This window comes from Talpa occidentalis, unplaced genomic scaffold, assembly GCF_014898055.3.
Source record: "Talpa occidentalis isolate TD23 unplaced genomic scaffold, MPIMG_talOcc4v2.1 talOcc4.2, whole genome shotgun sequence".
Lineage (NCBI taxonomy): Eukaryota > Metazoa > Chordata > Mammalia > Eulipotyphla > Talpidae > Talpa > Talpa occidentalis.
Genome location: NW_023602073.1, coordinates 105,415,152 through 105,432,090, shown reverse-complemented (window position 1 = coordinate 105,432,090; position 16,939 = coordinate 105,415,152). Strand labels below are relative to the sequence as shown.

General features: G+C 37.4%; 1 long non-coding RNA gene across 1 annotated transcript in view; it reads right to left on the bottom strand.

Annotated features, from left to right (window-relative positions):
* The window catches only part of LOC129146494 (uncharacterized), a 133,425-nt gene extending 116,728 nt beyond the window's left edge, over nucleotides 1-16,697 (bottom strand). Inside the window, exon 1 of the long non-coding RNA XR_008553303.1 lies at nucleotides 16,679-16,697. This is a non-coding gene — a long non-coding RNA (uncharacterized LOC129146494). The remainder of the gene's footprint in view (nucleotides 1-16,678) is intronic.
* Nucleotides 16,698-16,939: the final 242 nt, after the last annotated feature.

Sequence of the window (16,939 nt, the reverse complement as noted above, 5' to 3'; positions counted from 1 at the left end):
ACATTAATAATGGGAAACTTTGATGTTACACTTCCAATAATGGATAAAAAAAAAAAGCCAGACAGAAGATCAATCAGTAAACAGGTGACCTAACAACACTATGGACCTTGTAAACATAACAAGCACATCTAGAACATTCCAACAGCAACATATACACATTCTTCTCAAGTGTGCATAGCACATTCTCTCAGATTAGACTGTATTAGTCAAAAAAAAGTCTCAACAAATTCAAGAATATTGAAGTCATGCAAAATTAATTTTTGATAATAACAGAATGAAATTAAAAATAGCAGAAGGAAAACTAGAAAAATCCATAAATACATGGAAATTATGTACTCAACTAATGGGTTAAACAGAGTCACGAGGGAGCCAGAAAATACCTGAGGAAAAAAATGAAAATACAAGATAGAATATTTTCATACAATGGAAAGATGCCCAGTGTTCATGATTCAGAAGAATGGATGTAAGTATTCATACTACAAGAGTAAGTATTCATTCATACAAGAGATTAAATTTAATCTCTTGAATAATCAGAGCATAAACATACCCCTTCATCTTCTACCTCTATGTCTAGTTTCTAAAATTCTGTCTCCATTATGTCACTTTCTTCGCTTTAATTGATCTCCGAAGTTTTGTTTTTATGCCCTGGCATCCACAATATTAACACAGCTTGAAACTAATCTCCTTTACTTCAGTTGTACCCTTCTCAAACCCAAACTCACAAATCTGTCAAAATAATCTAAAAGCCAAATATCACTCCATGTGTTTGAAATGATTTCTTTGCATCATCAGATTAAAAGTTTGGCACTTAGCCTAGTTTATAGTTATAAAGTTCTTCATATTCTGATCTCTGTAACTTTATTAGCTCTGATACTCTCCTTCTCATTGTGTTAATAACAGATAGACACCAATTCTTTGTTTTATTCTTTGAGATGTGTAGCCCAGTTCCTACCACTATCACCCTACCCTCATGACTAAATTTTACCAACAAAATACAGCAGAAGTAGTTCTGTTTAGTTGATACCTAATCATTATCCCCTAGCTTGCATACATTAGCCCTCACAACATTTTCATGATATTAACTTGTATCATTTAATATAGATAAGGACATTGGAACTCAAGGCATTATAAAGATGGCTAAGATAAGCCAAGCTTAAAATGATCTCCTGCTTTTGTTTTCACCTTCTTGTAACACTAGTTTTTACAATTGAGTTGAAAGGAAGCCCAGTCACATGGAAATGTCCACATGGAGGAGAAAAAAATGACACCAAGCTCTAGCTAACAACTCCTACTGAGATCCCAGCCAGCCAGTCACCAAGTCCATCTGCTGGTAATGCTAGTGATGCTGATGGGGGCAGAGAGTCATCTCTGCTGAAATCTGCCCTAATTGTATAATCATGGGCAAGAAAGTGACTTTGCTCTTTATTTTATCTGTTACACATTGATAAAACTCAAAATATACACATCTAAGTATATATATATATATATATATATATTTTACTGAACATATATTTCATGCCTCTATTATTTTACTTCTGCTCTTACCACTTTCTAAAATATCTTTCTTAACTGGTTGCTCAAACACATTTTAAAGAACAGTAGAAGCAGAATCTTGTTGAGGATGCATGCTTTGGCACTACGAATTCACCCCCCTCCCCCCACCCAAACTGCAAGATGAAGCTTTGAATCCTTCCTTTGTGCCTCTATGATATTTATTAGAATGAAAATTTCCAAAAATTAGTGCTTTGGACTCCATTTTCAATTGATTTTCGTATCACTTTGTCTCCTTATCATTTGTAAATGATGCTTAGACAAATAGTCATCTATTGAATATTGAAATAATTAAACTCTGTTACATGCTAGCTACCTGATTTGTGGAGAAATGATCTTCGAAGTAAAATAAGAATGGGGGTTGGAAGGAAAATGATGAAGGAAGAATTGAAATCTAAATGCAATGCCTATATTTACAATTTATTACACCTTTATGAAGCATTAACCTTCTTATTTTAGAAATGAAGAAATTGAGGTTCAAAGGATTCACAAAGATTAATGAGATTCAAACTCAAGTTTGAAAGAGTTCAAATTTCTTACTCCTACAGCCAAATTATTGAGCCTTATGTGCCCAACATATGCAATATTGTAAAGTAGTAAAGTCATGTAGAATCAGAAAGTGATATTCAGTAAGCACATTATGCAAAGTTAAACATATAATGCTGATGCCCAATGTGTTATAAAGTAGTACTATGAAAAGTGTGATCTGAAAATACATCTTCATTCAGAGAACTTGTTAGAAATGCAAATTCATGGTATTCACCCCTTACCCTATTTAGACCTACCAAATCAAATAGTTGGCATTGGGGCATTACGTTTGTCTTTTAGCAAATTCTATAGGTGATTCTAATACCTTATCAATCTGAGATCGACTGCCTGCATAAATAACAATATTTGAAAGAAAGGAGACACTTCAACATTCATTTAGTATGATTTCCTCTTCTCACAGATAAAGAAACTGAGATTAAGTATGGTTGAACTTTGAAGTTCCTATAATTAATATGTGAAACTAAATTCAAGATATTATCAGTTGAAAGCTTTTATTGCATCTCAGTAGATTTCACTTTTCACACATGTCAAATGTGGATAGTCAATAGCATGGAAATTTTGTTTCAAACAAAAGAGTGGAAAGTGTATATACATATATAAGCGTATCCAAATACGTTGAAATGACAATTGCACTTAGAAGGATATGTGCAGAGAATTGAATCTCAGCAGGCTACCAAATCCAGCTGGAGTAGGGCATTGACAAGTGAGGTTCACAAAAGAAAACCGCTAAGGATACATTGAACCAGCATGAATTGATGAGGCATGATTACAGAGTACTGAGACATAATCATGGCATAAAGAGCAGACTGGAGTACCAAAATCAGAAATGTGAGCAAAGGCTCTGCAAACATCTGCTTTAACCCAACTCAAGATTACTATTCATATTTGCCCAGGGTAAAACAATTTGCTGGTCACACTTTATCAAACTCAGATGGCAATTCTGAAACATGAGAAGACAAAGGAAAGGCATGGATATACGTGTGTTAAAACATACAAAAATGCCCAGAAAACAAAACTTCATATTTATATTGGTAATATATAAATACAGATATATCAGTATTTAGATGCATGGCATTTTGATATTCCCAAAAATATGAAATACATTTTCATCTTTGCAAAGTTTAGGAAAAATTAAATACAATAGTCTCCACTTGGAGATGTCCATGTGTTTACTGTATAAATTAGCTTAAGGTGTTCTATTATAAAACTTTCCTTAAACCTTCATTACTCAGGGGTCTCCCTGGTGCAAGGGGTTAAGCATTGCACTATGAAGCAATCCACAGCCTCTGCAGCACAAATTCAATGCCCAGCCAGCCATGGAGAAACACACATGGTGCAGCAGACCTCTCCTATCATGCTGGCTAGTCCCCTCAGCAGTGTATTTCAGTCAGTCTGGCTGTTCTGCTCCCCACTCTGTCTCTGGTGAGTCCTCTCACCCACCGTATCTCTGTCCTGTACCCCAGCTCTTGCATGCATAAATAAATCTTTAAAAAAAAAACCTTCATCACTCATTCTTATTTGATTGGAGATTGTTTAATTTTTAATTTCCAAGAAGCATATGGCACTCACTAGAAACAGACCATACTCTTACTCTCTATTATCTCATTATCTCTGCTACCTAGCCTGTCATTGATAGAGAAGCAAGAACTATCCACACAAAGGAGCAATAACAAACCTGTGAGAAAGAAATCACTACTTCGAGAGATTTTTTATTTTTATTTTTATGTTTTACATCCTCTTGGGGGAAAAAAAAAATCCACAAAGACAGTGCTTACTTTCTGCAAGGTAACAATTAGCTCTTACTTGTTATTGGCTGCCATTTTGCAGAGGCCTGGTCTCTACTGTTAGTCACAGTGCCCACTACAGCCTAATTCAGTCAATTTATCTGCTTGTCCCTGTACATTTCAGAATTTATTAATTTTGCTGTGGTACTTAGAGGAAAAAGAGTCATCCACTTCAGAGCATGAGCAATTGCCAGTGATTTAGGTGGAGACATCATTAATTACTCTGCAACTTAGTGAATTTTACCTTTGCTTAAACTACTTGCTGATGATAGTCATAGGTCAGAATGTAAATGTGCACATTATTCTTTCCCGCTGTACCTTTCCCATTCTGTTTGATTTTTAGATGAAAATAATGCAGTGAAGAAACAATTGATAATTTTTAGACTCAAATATACACGTAAATCAAAATCCTTCCCCTGTATGTTCTAATAAGATGATTTAAAATCCATATCATCTCTGCTCTTTGGAAACCTTACTTTCATTAATTAATATGACAGGCAATGTTATTCCTATCATCTGCTTTTCCGTGAGGGGATCACATTGCCATTTGCTTTTATTCTATTTAAACATCTATGATGAACAAGAGTAAAATAATATGCTGAACTTCTTGTTTGAATTGCTATTTAGTACAATGCCTAGATTTTATTGTTTGAAGAGTATTCCTTTGACATTAAAATAATTATTTTATTTTAAAAGAAAGAGAGAAAGTGTGGGAATAACACACTGCCTTCAGTTTTTCTCGCCTCTGGTTCCTAAGAGCTGCCTTTCTTCTTTCTTCTGGGCATGAAAAGAAGATAAGCTTCTCTGACTTTCTCCTTCTGCTCATTTTTCTCTTCTGGCTATGCCTGTTTCTGAAGGGAATAGAAACTGTCAGGAAGCTTTTAGAGAGCAGCTTATGTGTTATCTGGACTGGCTTTTCCATTCTCTACCTGTTCCATAAGGTACCATGGAATAACTCCCAACCTTCTCAGGACTGTTAGGACCATTTCTGAGAAAGAAGACGAGGGTAACTAGGAGCATTTTTAAAATTTTTCATGTTAGATTTTGTTTAGATTTACAGAAGAATTATAGAACAATATACAGAACTTTTATATACATTTCAATGAAATTTTCCTTATATCAACAACTTATCTAATCAGAGAATAGCAAAAATAAGAAAGTAACATTGATACAGTACTTTAACTAAAATACATAGTGCATGTGAATTTTCATTTTTTTATAATGTTCTCCTTTTTCTGTTCTGGATAATAATTCAGAGTCCCACATTACATTTTGCTGGAATATCGCCTTAATTTCCCCTCCAATTGAGGAGAATCTCACAAGCTTGCCATCGTTTTAAAAGAACTTAACGCTTTTGAAAAGTACTCCTCAACTATTTTGTAGACTGTCACTCAATTTGTATTAGATATTTTCTCTTGTTTAGATTGAGGTTTTGAATTATCAGGAAAGATCGCAGAGATGTTTTTCCTTTCTCAATGTATCATATCAGGAGTACTTGATGTCCATATGGCAAAAATAGCATCTGCTAGAATTTTGTAAAGCTGTTAATTTCCCCTATTGATTAGTAAATATTTTGTAAGATACACTGGGAAACTATATAAATATTCTCTTTCTACTTAAACTTGTTCACTCTTTTCTGCATCCATGACAGGAAGGTAATTTTCATTTACTAGGTTTCTTCTACCCCTAATATTTGAAATTCCTATGTATAGGATATCTATCTCCTCTACTTACTAACTTATTTTGTTGTTACAACATATTTACACATGAGTGTTTATTTTATTTTGGTGGTAATTCAATATTACTGTTACTTATTTTGTTGTTCAAAGTGTTCTACTATTGGCATTGAGAACACTTTCAGGAGAGCTAATAGGTCCTTTTAGTATTTATCAGTCCTTAATTTTTTTTTTTAGCATTTCCTTATGGTCAGGAGCCATGGGATACTGTAGCATCACTTTATTTTTCTCTGTCTAGTTCTGGAATCAGCCATTCCTCCAAGGAGGTCTGATTCCTTTCCATGGAGAATGGTATTTAGAAACTAAAATCTGAGACTTAAGCATTCCTTGTTTCTAGGGTATCACAAGTCCCAGCCCCTTTCTTCCCCTCAGTGAAGAGCAAGAGACTTTATATGTGAAATTTTGCTCTAGGCACTTGGAAAATATCAGTGAATTAAACTTATAAAATCTTTCACATGGAGCTTATATTTTGATAAAGATTATCTTAATGAACTATTGTCCTCTGTTATAACCTGCATGAGAGTAATTAATAATCCATAATACAGGAACCCCCTGGTGGCACAAGGGATTAAGACACAACCTATAAAGCAATCTGCAGCCTCTGCAGCATGTGTTCAATCCCCCAGCCAGCCAGGGAGCAACACACATAGCGCAGCAGACCTCTCCTGACTCACCCACTGCTCCCCTCAGCAGTGTACTTCCATCAATCTGCCTGTCCTGTTCCCAACTCTGTCTCTGGTGAATCCTCTCACCAACTGTTCCTCTGGCCTGTACCCCAGCTCTTGTATACATAAATAAATAAATAAATCTTTTTTTAAAAAAAAAAACAAAATACAAGCTAACTTTGTAAATAGAAGCCAACCCTGTTTTGATGACCTTCAGATACACTTGAGTGTAAAGTTACCAGTATAAGAGAAATAAATTCTAGGAAAAGGGGGAATGGGAGCAGTTCTAGGTGTTATGACCCAATATGATTACTGTGAATCCTTGCTAGGTAGCAAATGATAGTGTGTGCAAAGATAGACTGTCTCCAGGCCAATTACTAAGAAACAGAGAAAAAAATAAAAGAGGCTAAATTAAATAGCAAGATTTCACAAGATTCCTCAATTTTGGTTACCAGCAAATGGAACTTCTTAAAATGAGATTGGTAATCAGCAAAGTTTTAAGGCTTAAAAAATTTAAAGTCAGTTGATACCGTTTATATTATGTTGGAATGATTGCTAGTCTATAGAAGCATCCTGAATTTACTGAAAACTTTAATTAAAATATGGACATGATTTATATCTTTGAGGAGCTCATAATTAGGCTATGTAAAGCTGTAAGGAAATAAATAACAGTACAGAGTACAGAAAAAAGAAGTCCAGAGGGATGAGCAAAATCATAGATAGTGCAACTGCCAAAGGGCCCAGATTTACTCTAAGCCTGAATCTATACACTTGACATTCAGAGTAAAGCCAAATCCCACTTTAATGAGACCATTTTATCATCAGCTTCTGCTTTTTCTCATTCAAGTAGCTAGCTAGTAAGAGCAGTATGTTAATAATCCACTTTCAAAGCAAACTTTGATATAATAACTATAACCATATTCAGGCATCAATATACTTATTTAGTAATATATTTTTTAAATCAGAGTTTCTGCTTCTATTATGAATATATTTATACTTAGTGCCTTAGTCCCATAGAAAAAGAAAACACAAATACATCCAAGAATAACAACAATAATAAAGCAATAGAAGATGATGAGGAAGGCCTCTCTGGTGGTGCAAGGAGGTTAAGCACAGCACTATGAAGCAATCCACAGCCTCTGCAGCACAAGTTCGATCCCCAGCCAGAGAGAAACCCACATGGCACAGCAGACCTCTCCTGTCTAGCCCACTACTCCCCTCAGCAGTATATTTCAGCCAGTGTGCCTGTTCTGCTCCCCACTCTGTCTCTGGTGAATCCTCTCACCCCCCACACCTCTGACCTGTACTCCAGTTCTTGCATGCATAAATAAATAAATCTTTAAAAAAATAAAAAATGAAGATGATAAGGAGACCTAATCCAAGGAAATACAAAATTGTAACTAGAAAAGAATTTAGAGGTTGTTTAAATCAAAAACTCTTATTTTGAAGATAAGAAAAACCAGGATAGGCTAAATTCATGTATATGTAGACCAGAAGTAGATGCATATATTCCAATAAAAAGTAGATATCAGAACAGGAGCCATACAGTCAATATAGACTTATAGCTAATGAAGAGACACATATGTGCACATACACACAAACATAGAGATAAACACACACACAGGGACACTGCTTTCATGTGTTCTTTGTTCTCATTGTCCTTTAAAGCACAAAAGCAGCAAATTTCACTGGGTCTGTGAATATTAAAAATATAGAGTACACTAGAGCTCTGATAAACATTGGCAAATATGGTGGCTGCTGAAAAATTTATCTTCTGAAACAAACAAAACCTGCATGACTATACATTAAAACAAAGGTTTGAAATCTGGTTTTACCCATAACATGAGACAAAGATGATTATTTCTCACTAAAATCTAATTCTGAAGGGAATAACATAGTCAAGAAAATTTCAGCAGATGATATAAATAAATAGCATGCCATGCTAAAAGGTCCTATAACGAAGAGCAGATTAAGTTATGATTGTCACATGGTGGGAATCAGAGAAACTGATGAGAATATTAGTGTTCTGCAGGATCAGGCCACAGTTCAGTGGAAGGCATAGAGAACTCAAATACAATTCAGGCTAATACCTCTATGCAGCAATGTTCACTTTGAGATTACCGAAAGTTGCTCTGAGATGTAAGGGAATTTCTGGGAGAAATATTTTTTCACAAGAATAATTTCCCCAAGTTACAGAGAAGGAAGTTTATATAGTTTAATTAGAAATATACCATAAAGAGGGGGCGGAGCAACATGGCGGCAAGGAGACGCTGCGAGTAAGATCTCCCATTAAAAAAAGTGAATAGGGAGGAAAAGCGGCAGGTCCCAGTGAGAACTGGGACACAGAAGATAAACGGGTGACTCCAGCAAACTACCCGAAGAAGAAAGTTGCCATAAAAGAGGACTAGAAGGGAGGAAAGCGCAGAACACTGCTCTCCTCCCCCGCCCACAGAGTCAGCACTCTCGGACCAGCAGAGAGGAGGGAAACAATAAACTAAAACGACCAACAAGAACAAACAACGCAGCAAGCGGGACTGGGAGTGGAAAGGAACTATTGCAGCCACCACACCCCGTGAACGGGAGCTGTGGAGAACCCTGCAGGATTCCCTGCGGCGGTGAGCGAACGGCTCCCGGTGCCATTAGAGAACAAAGAGACTCTGGAGGAAACCTGCACACAGCCCAGGCTGCCGGTAAGCTTGCGCGGAAAAGCGTCCCGCTTGGCGCCCTTGAAAAGCAAACACGGATTGGGATAGCGGCTGCCCAGGTCCCCGCGCCTGCAACCAAGGCTTGCGGGGAGACATGCGGAGGCCCTCACTGAGGTGAAAGTCCCTCACTGAGTAAGCAGGAACCCCGTGCCCAGGCACGGGAGCGGAGTGCAAAAGGCGCCATTCCTGCGCCACTGAACTGGGCTACAGCCCGCGTCCTGGACCAGAGGGCTTTGGAACTGAGACCCAGGGCACGAAATTTGGGGCGTGGGTTCTCCACAACGGTGGGGCACAAGGCAGACACAGCACCCCAAAGCCATTGAGGTTTACCCTACCATTCTCGCTCTGTTCCCTGTCCCACGGAGGGGGGGGCATTGAAAAGCAGCCCCCCAAGGACAATAGGAGAGATCTCTGGCGCCACCTAGCGACCAGAAAAAAAAGTCACTAACACCCCATAGAACAGGGAAATTTCTTAAGAAAAGACTTCTTGAAAAGGGCAGAAGGCTTCTGGAGGACCCAGAGCAGTCTGAGCCCACAGAGGGAAAAGGCACCCACGTCCGGGGCAGACCGGGAGCGCAGAAGAGTGTGCCTGAGACTGGATGCACAGGGACTGCGTCCCGCTTCGCCATTTTAGATCAGGGACATTTCTTCAGTAAAGACTGCCTAAAACCAGCAGAAAGCTCCCCCAGAAGCCAGAGATGGCTCCTGGAGGAGCCAGAGGGGAGCGGAGAAGCTCACCCAAGATGCCGGCCAGTACGAGCAACACAGTGTCCCAATGCATACGACAAATTAGAAAACAGACAGTAGGGAGTAGAAGAACCACATGCAACCTAACAACTCCTCAGGAAAGAAGCACACCACAAAAAGAAAACCACCCCCCAGATTGCAACGACAGTAACTTGGAAGAACTTCTGAGCCTTCCAGAAAGAGAATTTAAAATTGCCATGATTAAAAAAGTGATAGAAGTCATAAAGGAAAACAATGATCAGAAAAAGGAAATTGAGTCCCTAAAGAGGGAAAACAATGGTCAGAAGAATGAAATTGAGTCCCTAAAGAGGGAAGTAAAAGAAATGCAGGAGATCAAAGAATTAATGGAGGAACTAAAGAACTCTGGGAAAAGCAATGAAAGCAGAATAGATGAAATGGAAGAACGAATAAGTACTCTTGAAGACACAGAAATAAAAAGAACCTAAACAGAAAAGGAAAGAGAAGTACGAAGGAAAAAGAACAAAGAAAGACTTCGGGAACTATCTGACTCCATGAGGAAAGGAAATATAAGAGTTATAGGAATTCCAGAAGGAGAGGAGAGAGATGTAGGAACAGAGAAAATATTCCAGGAGATAATTGAAGAGAACTTCCCAAATGCGAAGAAGGAGCTGAAAATTGATATACAAGAAGCAAGAAGAACACCAAACTTCCACGACGAAAGGAAAAATACAGCAAGACACATAATAGTAAATCTCCCAAGAATCCAGGACAAGGAAAAAATAATGAAGCTGACAAGAGGGAAGAAACAGATAACATTCAAAGGAAAACCAATCAGGCTGACATCAGACTTCTCTGAAGAAACACTATGGGCAAGGAGAGAGTGGAGGAACATAGTCAACAGACTCCAAGAAAACAGATGCCAACCAAGAATACTCTATCCCGCAAAGCTCTCCTTCCTCTATGAAGAAAGAATAAGGACCTTCCCAGACAAACAGAAACTCCGGAATCTCATTATGACTAAACCGCCACTCCAAAAAATACTACAAGGAATCCTAAAGCCAGAACCTCAGAGGGACGAATAACAACGAAAGAAGACCAAAAAAAAAAAAGTTATTAAAAGAATAAATAAATAAAATCAAAGGAAAGACAAACACAATGGCAAATACAGATGCTAACATATCAATATTAACTCTAAATGTAAATGGACTAAACTCTTCAATAAAAAGACACAGAGTTGCAGCCTGGATTAAGAAACAAAACCCGGGCCTCCACAGTGGCGCAGCAGTAGAGCGCTGGGTTGCAAGGCTGCCCGCGGCCTCTGCAGCGCCCATTCAATCCCCGGCTGCTCCCCGGCCACCGGAGGAGGGTCCCACATGGCGCGCAGACCTATCCTGCCACCTGCTGCTCCCCTCAGCAGTGTACTTCAGTCCTTCTGCCTGCTCTGCTCCCCGCTCTGGCTCTGGTGAATTCTCTCACCCTCCTGTGCTTCTGACTGTACCCAGTGCATGTATAATCAAACAAACAAACAAACAAAACAAATAAAAAAAACATGCCTCTATAAAAAAAAAAAAAGAAACAAAACCCAACCTTTTGCTGTCTCCAGGAAACACATTTAGCTACAAAAGATAAAAATAGGCTCAAAGTTAAAGGATGGAAAACAATCCTACAAGCGAATGGACCAAAAAAGAAAGCAGGAACAGCTATACTTATATCAGGTAAAACAGACTTCAAACTCAAAAAAATAAAAAGAGACCCAATGGTCACTACATTATGATCAAGGGGACAATACTTCAAGAAGAAATAACACTCATTAACATATACTCAACAAACGAAAGAGGACCAAAATATATCAGACAACTGTTGTCCTCTCTGAAAACAGACATCAGAGAAAACACATACGTAGTGGGAGACTTCAACACACCACTATCAACAATGGATAGATCAACAAGACAAAAAATAAGAAACTAAAGCTCTAAATAAGGACCTAGAGCATTTGGGCTTAACAGATATCTATAGAACACTAAACCCAAAAAAAACGGAGTACACATTTTTCTCAAGCGCACATGGATCATTCTCCAGGATCGATCACATACTGGGGCACAAGACAAACATCAACAGATACACCAAGATTGAAATCATACCAACCATCTTTTCTGACCATGAAGGCATCAAACTAGAAATAAATCATAAAAAGAAGGCAAGGAACTATCCTACCTCATGGAGATTAGAAACCACACTACTGGAAGACCACTGGACTAATGAGGAGTTCAAAGAAGAAATTAAAAAATTCTTTGAATTGAATGACAGGGAGGACACCAATATCCTAAATGTATGGGATGCAGCAAAAGCAGTAATAAGAGGAAAATATATAGCAATAGAAGCTCACATCAAAAAACAAGAAAGAACTCAAAGAAACAACCTAATCTCGAAGCTCAAAGATCTAGAAAAAGAACAACCAAAAAACCGCAAAACCAATAGAAGAAAAGAAATAATAAAAACCAAAGCAGAAATAAATGAAATTGAAACTAAAAAAAACAATCCAAAAGATCAATGAAACCAAGAGCTGGTTCTTTGAAAAAATAAATAAAATAGACAAACCCCTAGCCAGGCTCACAAAGAAAAAAAGGAGAAAGCACAAATAAATAGGATCATAAATGAAAGAGGAGAAATCACAACGGACACAGCAGAAATCAAAAGAATAATCAGTAACTACTATGAACAGTTATATGGAAACTAGTTCAACAATCTAGAGGAGATGGACAAATTCCTACAACTCTACAATCACCCAAAGCTAGATAAAGAAGAAATAGAACACCTAAACAGACCAATTACAAGCAGCAGAATTGAAATGGTAATCAAAAACCTCCCCAAAATCAAAAGCCCAGGACCTGATGGATTTACAAATGAATTCTACCAAACATTCAGAGACGAATTAGTGCCTATCCTTCACAAACTCTTCCAAAAAATTGAGAAGGAAGGGACAATACCAAACACATTCTATGAAGCCAACATTACACTAATTCCAAAACCGAATAAGGACAACACAAAAAAGGAAAACTACAGGCAATCTCCCTAATGAACACTGATGCACAAATCCTCAACAAAATTTTAGCTATCAGAATCCAACAATGTATCCATAAGATAATTCACCACGACCAAGTATTATTCATTCCAGGGACACAAGGATGGTTTAACATCTGAAAATCAATCAACGTTATCCAACACATCAACAAAAAGAAATATAAAAACCATATGATAATATCAATAGATGCCAAGAAAGCTTTCGACAAAGTGTAACACCCATTCATGATAAAAGCCCTTGAAATTCTTGGGATACAAGGAACATACCTCAACATCATAAAGGCCATCTATGACAAGCCAACAGCCAGTATCATTCTCAATGGTGAAAAGCTGAAAGCAATTCCATTAAGATCTGGAACAAGACAAGGATGTCCACTCTCACCACTGCTTTTCAATATAATACTGGAAGTCCTAGCCAGAGCAATAAGACAAGAGAAAGACATCCAAGGAATCCAAATAGGAAAAGAAGAAGTCAAACTATCACTCTTTGCAGATGATATGATAATATACATAGAGAACCCCAAAAACTCCACAGAAAAACTTATTCAACTCATCAGTCAATTCAGTAAAGTGGCAGGATACAAAATCAACACGCAAAAGTCAGTAGCCTTCCTATACACAAACAATAAATCTGAAGAAGAAGAAATAAAAAAAATCCCTTTTATTATCGAAACAAAAAAAATCAAATATTTGGGAATAAATCTAACAAAAGAGGTAAAGGACCTATACAAAGTAAACTATAAAACACTGTTAAAAGAAATAGAAGAAGACACAAAGAAATGAAAAGACATCCCCTGCTCATGGATTGGAAGAGTAAACATTATTAAAATGGCCATCCTACCAAAAGCAATATACAGATTCAATGCTATTCCAATCAAAATTTCAATGTCATTCTTCAAAGAAATAGAACTATTATTGATGAAATTCATATGGAATCACAAAAAACCCTGAATAGCCAAAGCTCTACTGAAAAAAAAAAAAAAAGAAGGAAATGTAAGCATCACACTCCCAGACTCCAAACTATACTGCAAAGCCATAATCATCAAAACTGCATGGTATTGGAACAAGAACATACATACAGACCAATGGAATCGAATAGAAAATCCAGAAATAAACCCACAGATTTATGGTCAACTAATCTTTGACAAAGGAGCAAAGACTATGCAATGGAGCAAAGAAAGTTTGTTCAATAAATGGTGCTGGACATGGATGGTGCTGGAAGGGATCATGCTCAGTGAAATAAGCCAAAAAGAAAAAGAAAAATACCGATGGTCTCACTCATAGCAGGAATCTAGAATACTTAAATAAGGGACCAGGAAAATGAATAACTATAAGAAAGTGAAAATCAAAATCAACAAAAACTATGAACCAGAGACACTTTTTGGGGGGTGGGGGGCGGGAGGGGAGGGATTGGGGTCAGAATGGGGGGATTGCAATTGTATGGGGAATATAAAAATAAAATTTATTAATTAAAAAAAAAAGAAATCAGCTATGATATAAATTCCCAAATGGAAAAACTGAAGATCAGCAAAATTGAAAAACTTCAACAAAAAAAAAAAAATTAAAAAAAATAAATAAATAAATAAATGGTGCTGGGAAAACTGGGTCTCTACATGCAAAAGAATGAAGCTTGACCACTACCTCACACCATACACAAAAATCAACTCAAAATGGATTAAGGAACTAGACATAAGACCTGAAACCATAAAATACATAGAAGGAAATATAGGCGAAATACTACGTGATTTGCATATCAAAGACATCTTTACAGACACATCACCCAAAGCAGTGATAGTGAAGGCAAAGATAAACAGCTGGGACTACATCAAATTAAAGAGCTTCTGCACAGCGAAAGAGACAATAACAAAAACAAAGAGAAACCCCACCAACTGGGAGAACATTTTTGCACACAACACTAATGATAAAGGACTGATCACAAAAATCTGTAAAGAGCTGATGAGACTCAGCAACAACAAAGAAAATAATCCAGTCAAAAAATGGGCAGAAGAGCTAAAAAGAAACTTCTCTGAAGAGGAAATGCAAATGGCCAACAGACATATGAAAAAATGTTCAACATCACTTGTAATCAGGGAAATGCAAATCAAAACTACCATGAGATTCCATCTTACACCAGTGAGAATGGCACATATTAAAAAAACTAGCAACAGCAAATGTTGGCGAGGTTGTGCAGAAAAAGGAACTCTTCTACACTGTTGGTGGGAGTGCAAACTGGTCCAACCACTATGGAGAACTGTGTGGAGATTTCTGGACCGACTAAACATAGAGCTTCCATAGGATCCAGCAATTCCACTCCTAGGTATTTACGCAAAGGACACAGAAACATCAATTCCAAAGAACACCTGACACCCCTATGTTTATAGCAGCACTATTTACAATAGCTAAGCTTTGGAAACAGCCCAAATGCCCAAAAATAGATGACTGGATCAAGAAGATGTGGTACATATATACCATGGAATATTACTCAGCATTCAAAAAAGATAAACACATGCAATTTGCAGCAACATGGATGGCGCTGGAAGGGATCATGCTCAGCGAAATAAGCCAAAAAGAAAAAGAAAAATACCGGATGGTCTCACTCATAGCAGGAATCTAGAAAACTTAAATAAGGGACCAGGAAAATGAATAACTATAAGAAAGTGAAAATCAAAATCAACAAAAAACTATGAACCAGAGACACTTTTTGGGGGTGGGGGGCGGGAGGGGAGGGATTGCGGTCAGAATGGGGGGTTTGCAATTGTATGGGGGAATATAAAAATAAAATTTATTATTAAAAAAATGAAATATACCATAAAATGGCAGACTTATAAGGAAGGTCCAAGAGAGAAATATGTGAGAAACTCAGGATTTCTAGATCAAATCTTATCTCAGAACCAGATTTAAAACCTGTGATGGAATTTAACATTGAAATGGAAATTAGTACTCAAAAAAAATTTACTATAACATAGTGGTCATCTCATAAAATTGCCAAATCAAAAAATAAATTAATAATGGCATTTACCCATTGAAATAGAGTAACATATTGCACTCAGCTTTTTTGTTAAGCACATATTGTTTCAGCATCTTTAATTTCCAGTGTGTTTTGATAGGTTCTAGCAATGATACAAAATAAACTGATAGAATTATTTCCTCAGAGTACAGAGTTTAGCCAGGAAGCCATGACAAAAATGTCCATAGAAGGTGCATGGAACAAGTGCACATTTGGAAGAACAAAAATGTAATTGCAAAAGTTAAAATACAATTTTAAAATTTCACATAAAATTTCAAAGAGGTACAGTAAATATAATAATTGAGATTTAAAGTATTTAAAAGAAAGACTTACTTGTAGTCAGAAAAAAAATTGTTTGCTACAATTCAGTTATGAGCAAGAGAGCAACTATGATGGAATGGGCAGATGTACACTGTCATCTTTGAGAAACAGCAAAGAACGGTTATGGATCTTTGGATCCCTAGAACCTGTTGTTGTTAGTGGGAAGAATGGGGAACATCCCAGGACCCCCAAATCCTCTTGCTCTAAATGGGTTCTGCCATCTACTGTAAAACATAAAACATACTCCTAGTGCATAGAATCTTCAATCGAAAAGAATGTTGATACACTTAGTGTACAATAGAGAGAATAGAAAGAATATAGTTAACACAGTTTCCAATTAAACATCCAATGTTACCCCATCATTCTGTGAGTAAATGCCAGGACAAGCAGTGTTGGCCCAAAGCAGGGCCACTGAGGCCTGAAAGTTTGCCACAATTCTAAAGGCATCTTCTGGCAGGTACCCATAGGAAAGGGGCAGAAGGGCCCAGGAAAGTCTGGTAGGAAAAAAGCAAAATCAAAATACAAGTTAAGGTAAAGGCTGCCATTGTCAGCATCCCCAGGGGTCTCTTACCTCTGTCTCTGTTTCTTTCAATTGTCTCCTTCCATGTCCCCCAAGACCCTGCTGCAAGTCCAAGGCTGAGAAGCAAACAAGGCATTTTCTTTACAGGTCATTTTGCTCCACTTGTCTCCTACAGCTCACCTTTTCAACTTCTATCTTCTCCCTGCCTTTTTTCTAGTTTCTCATCCAAGCTCAACTCCACCCTTTCTTAGGTGGGGCACGGAACGTGGAAACTCCCCTTTCTATGGATTTCACACTGTTAACTTCCTTGCT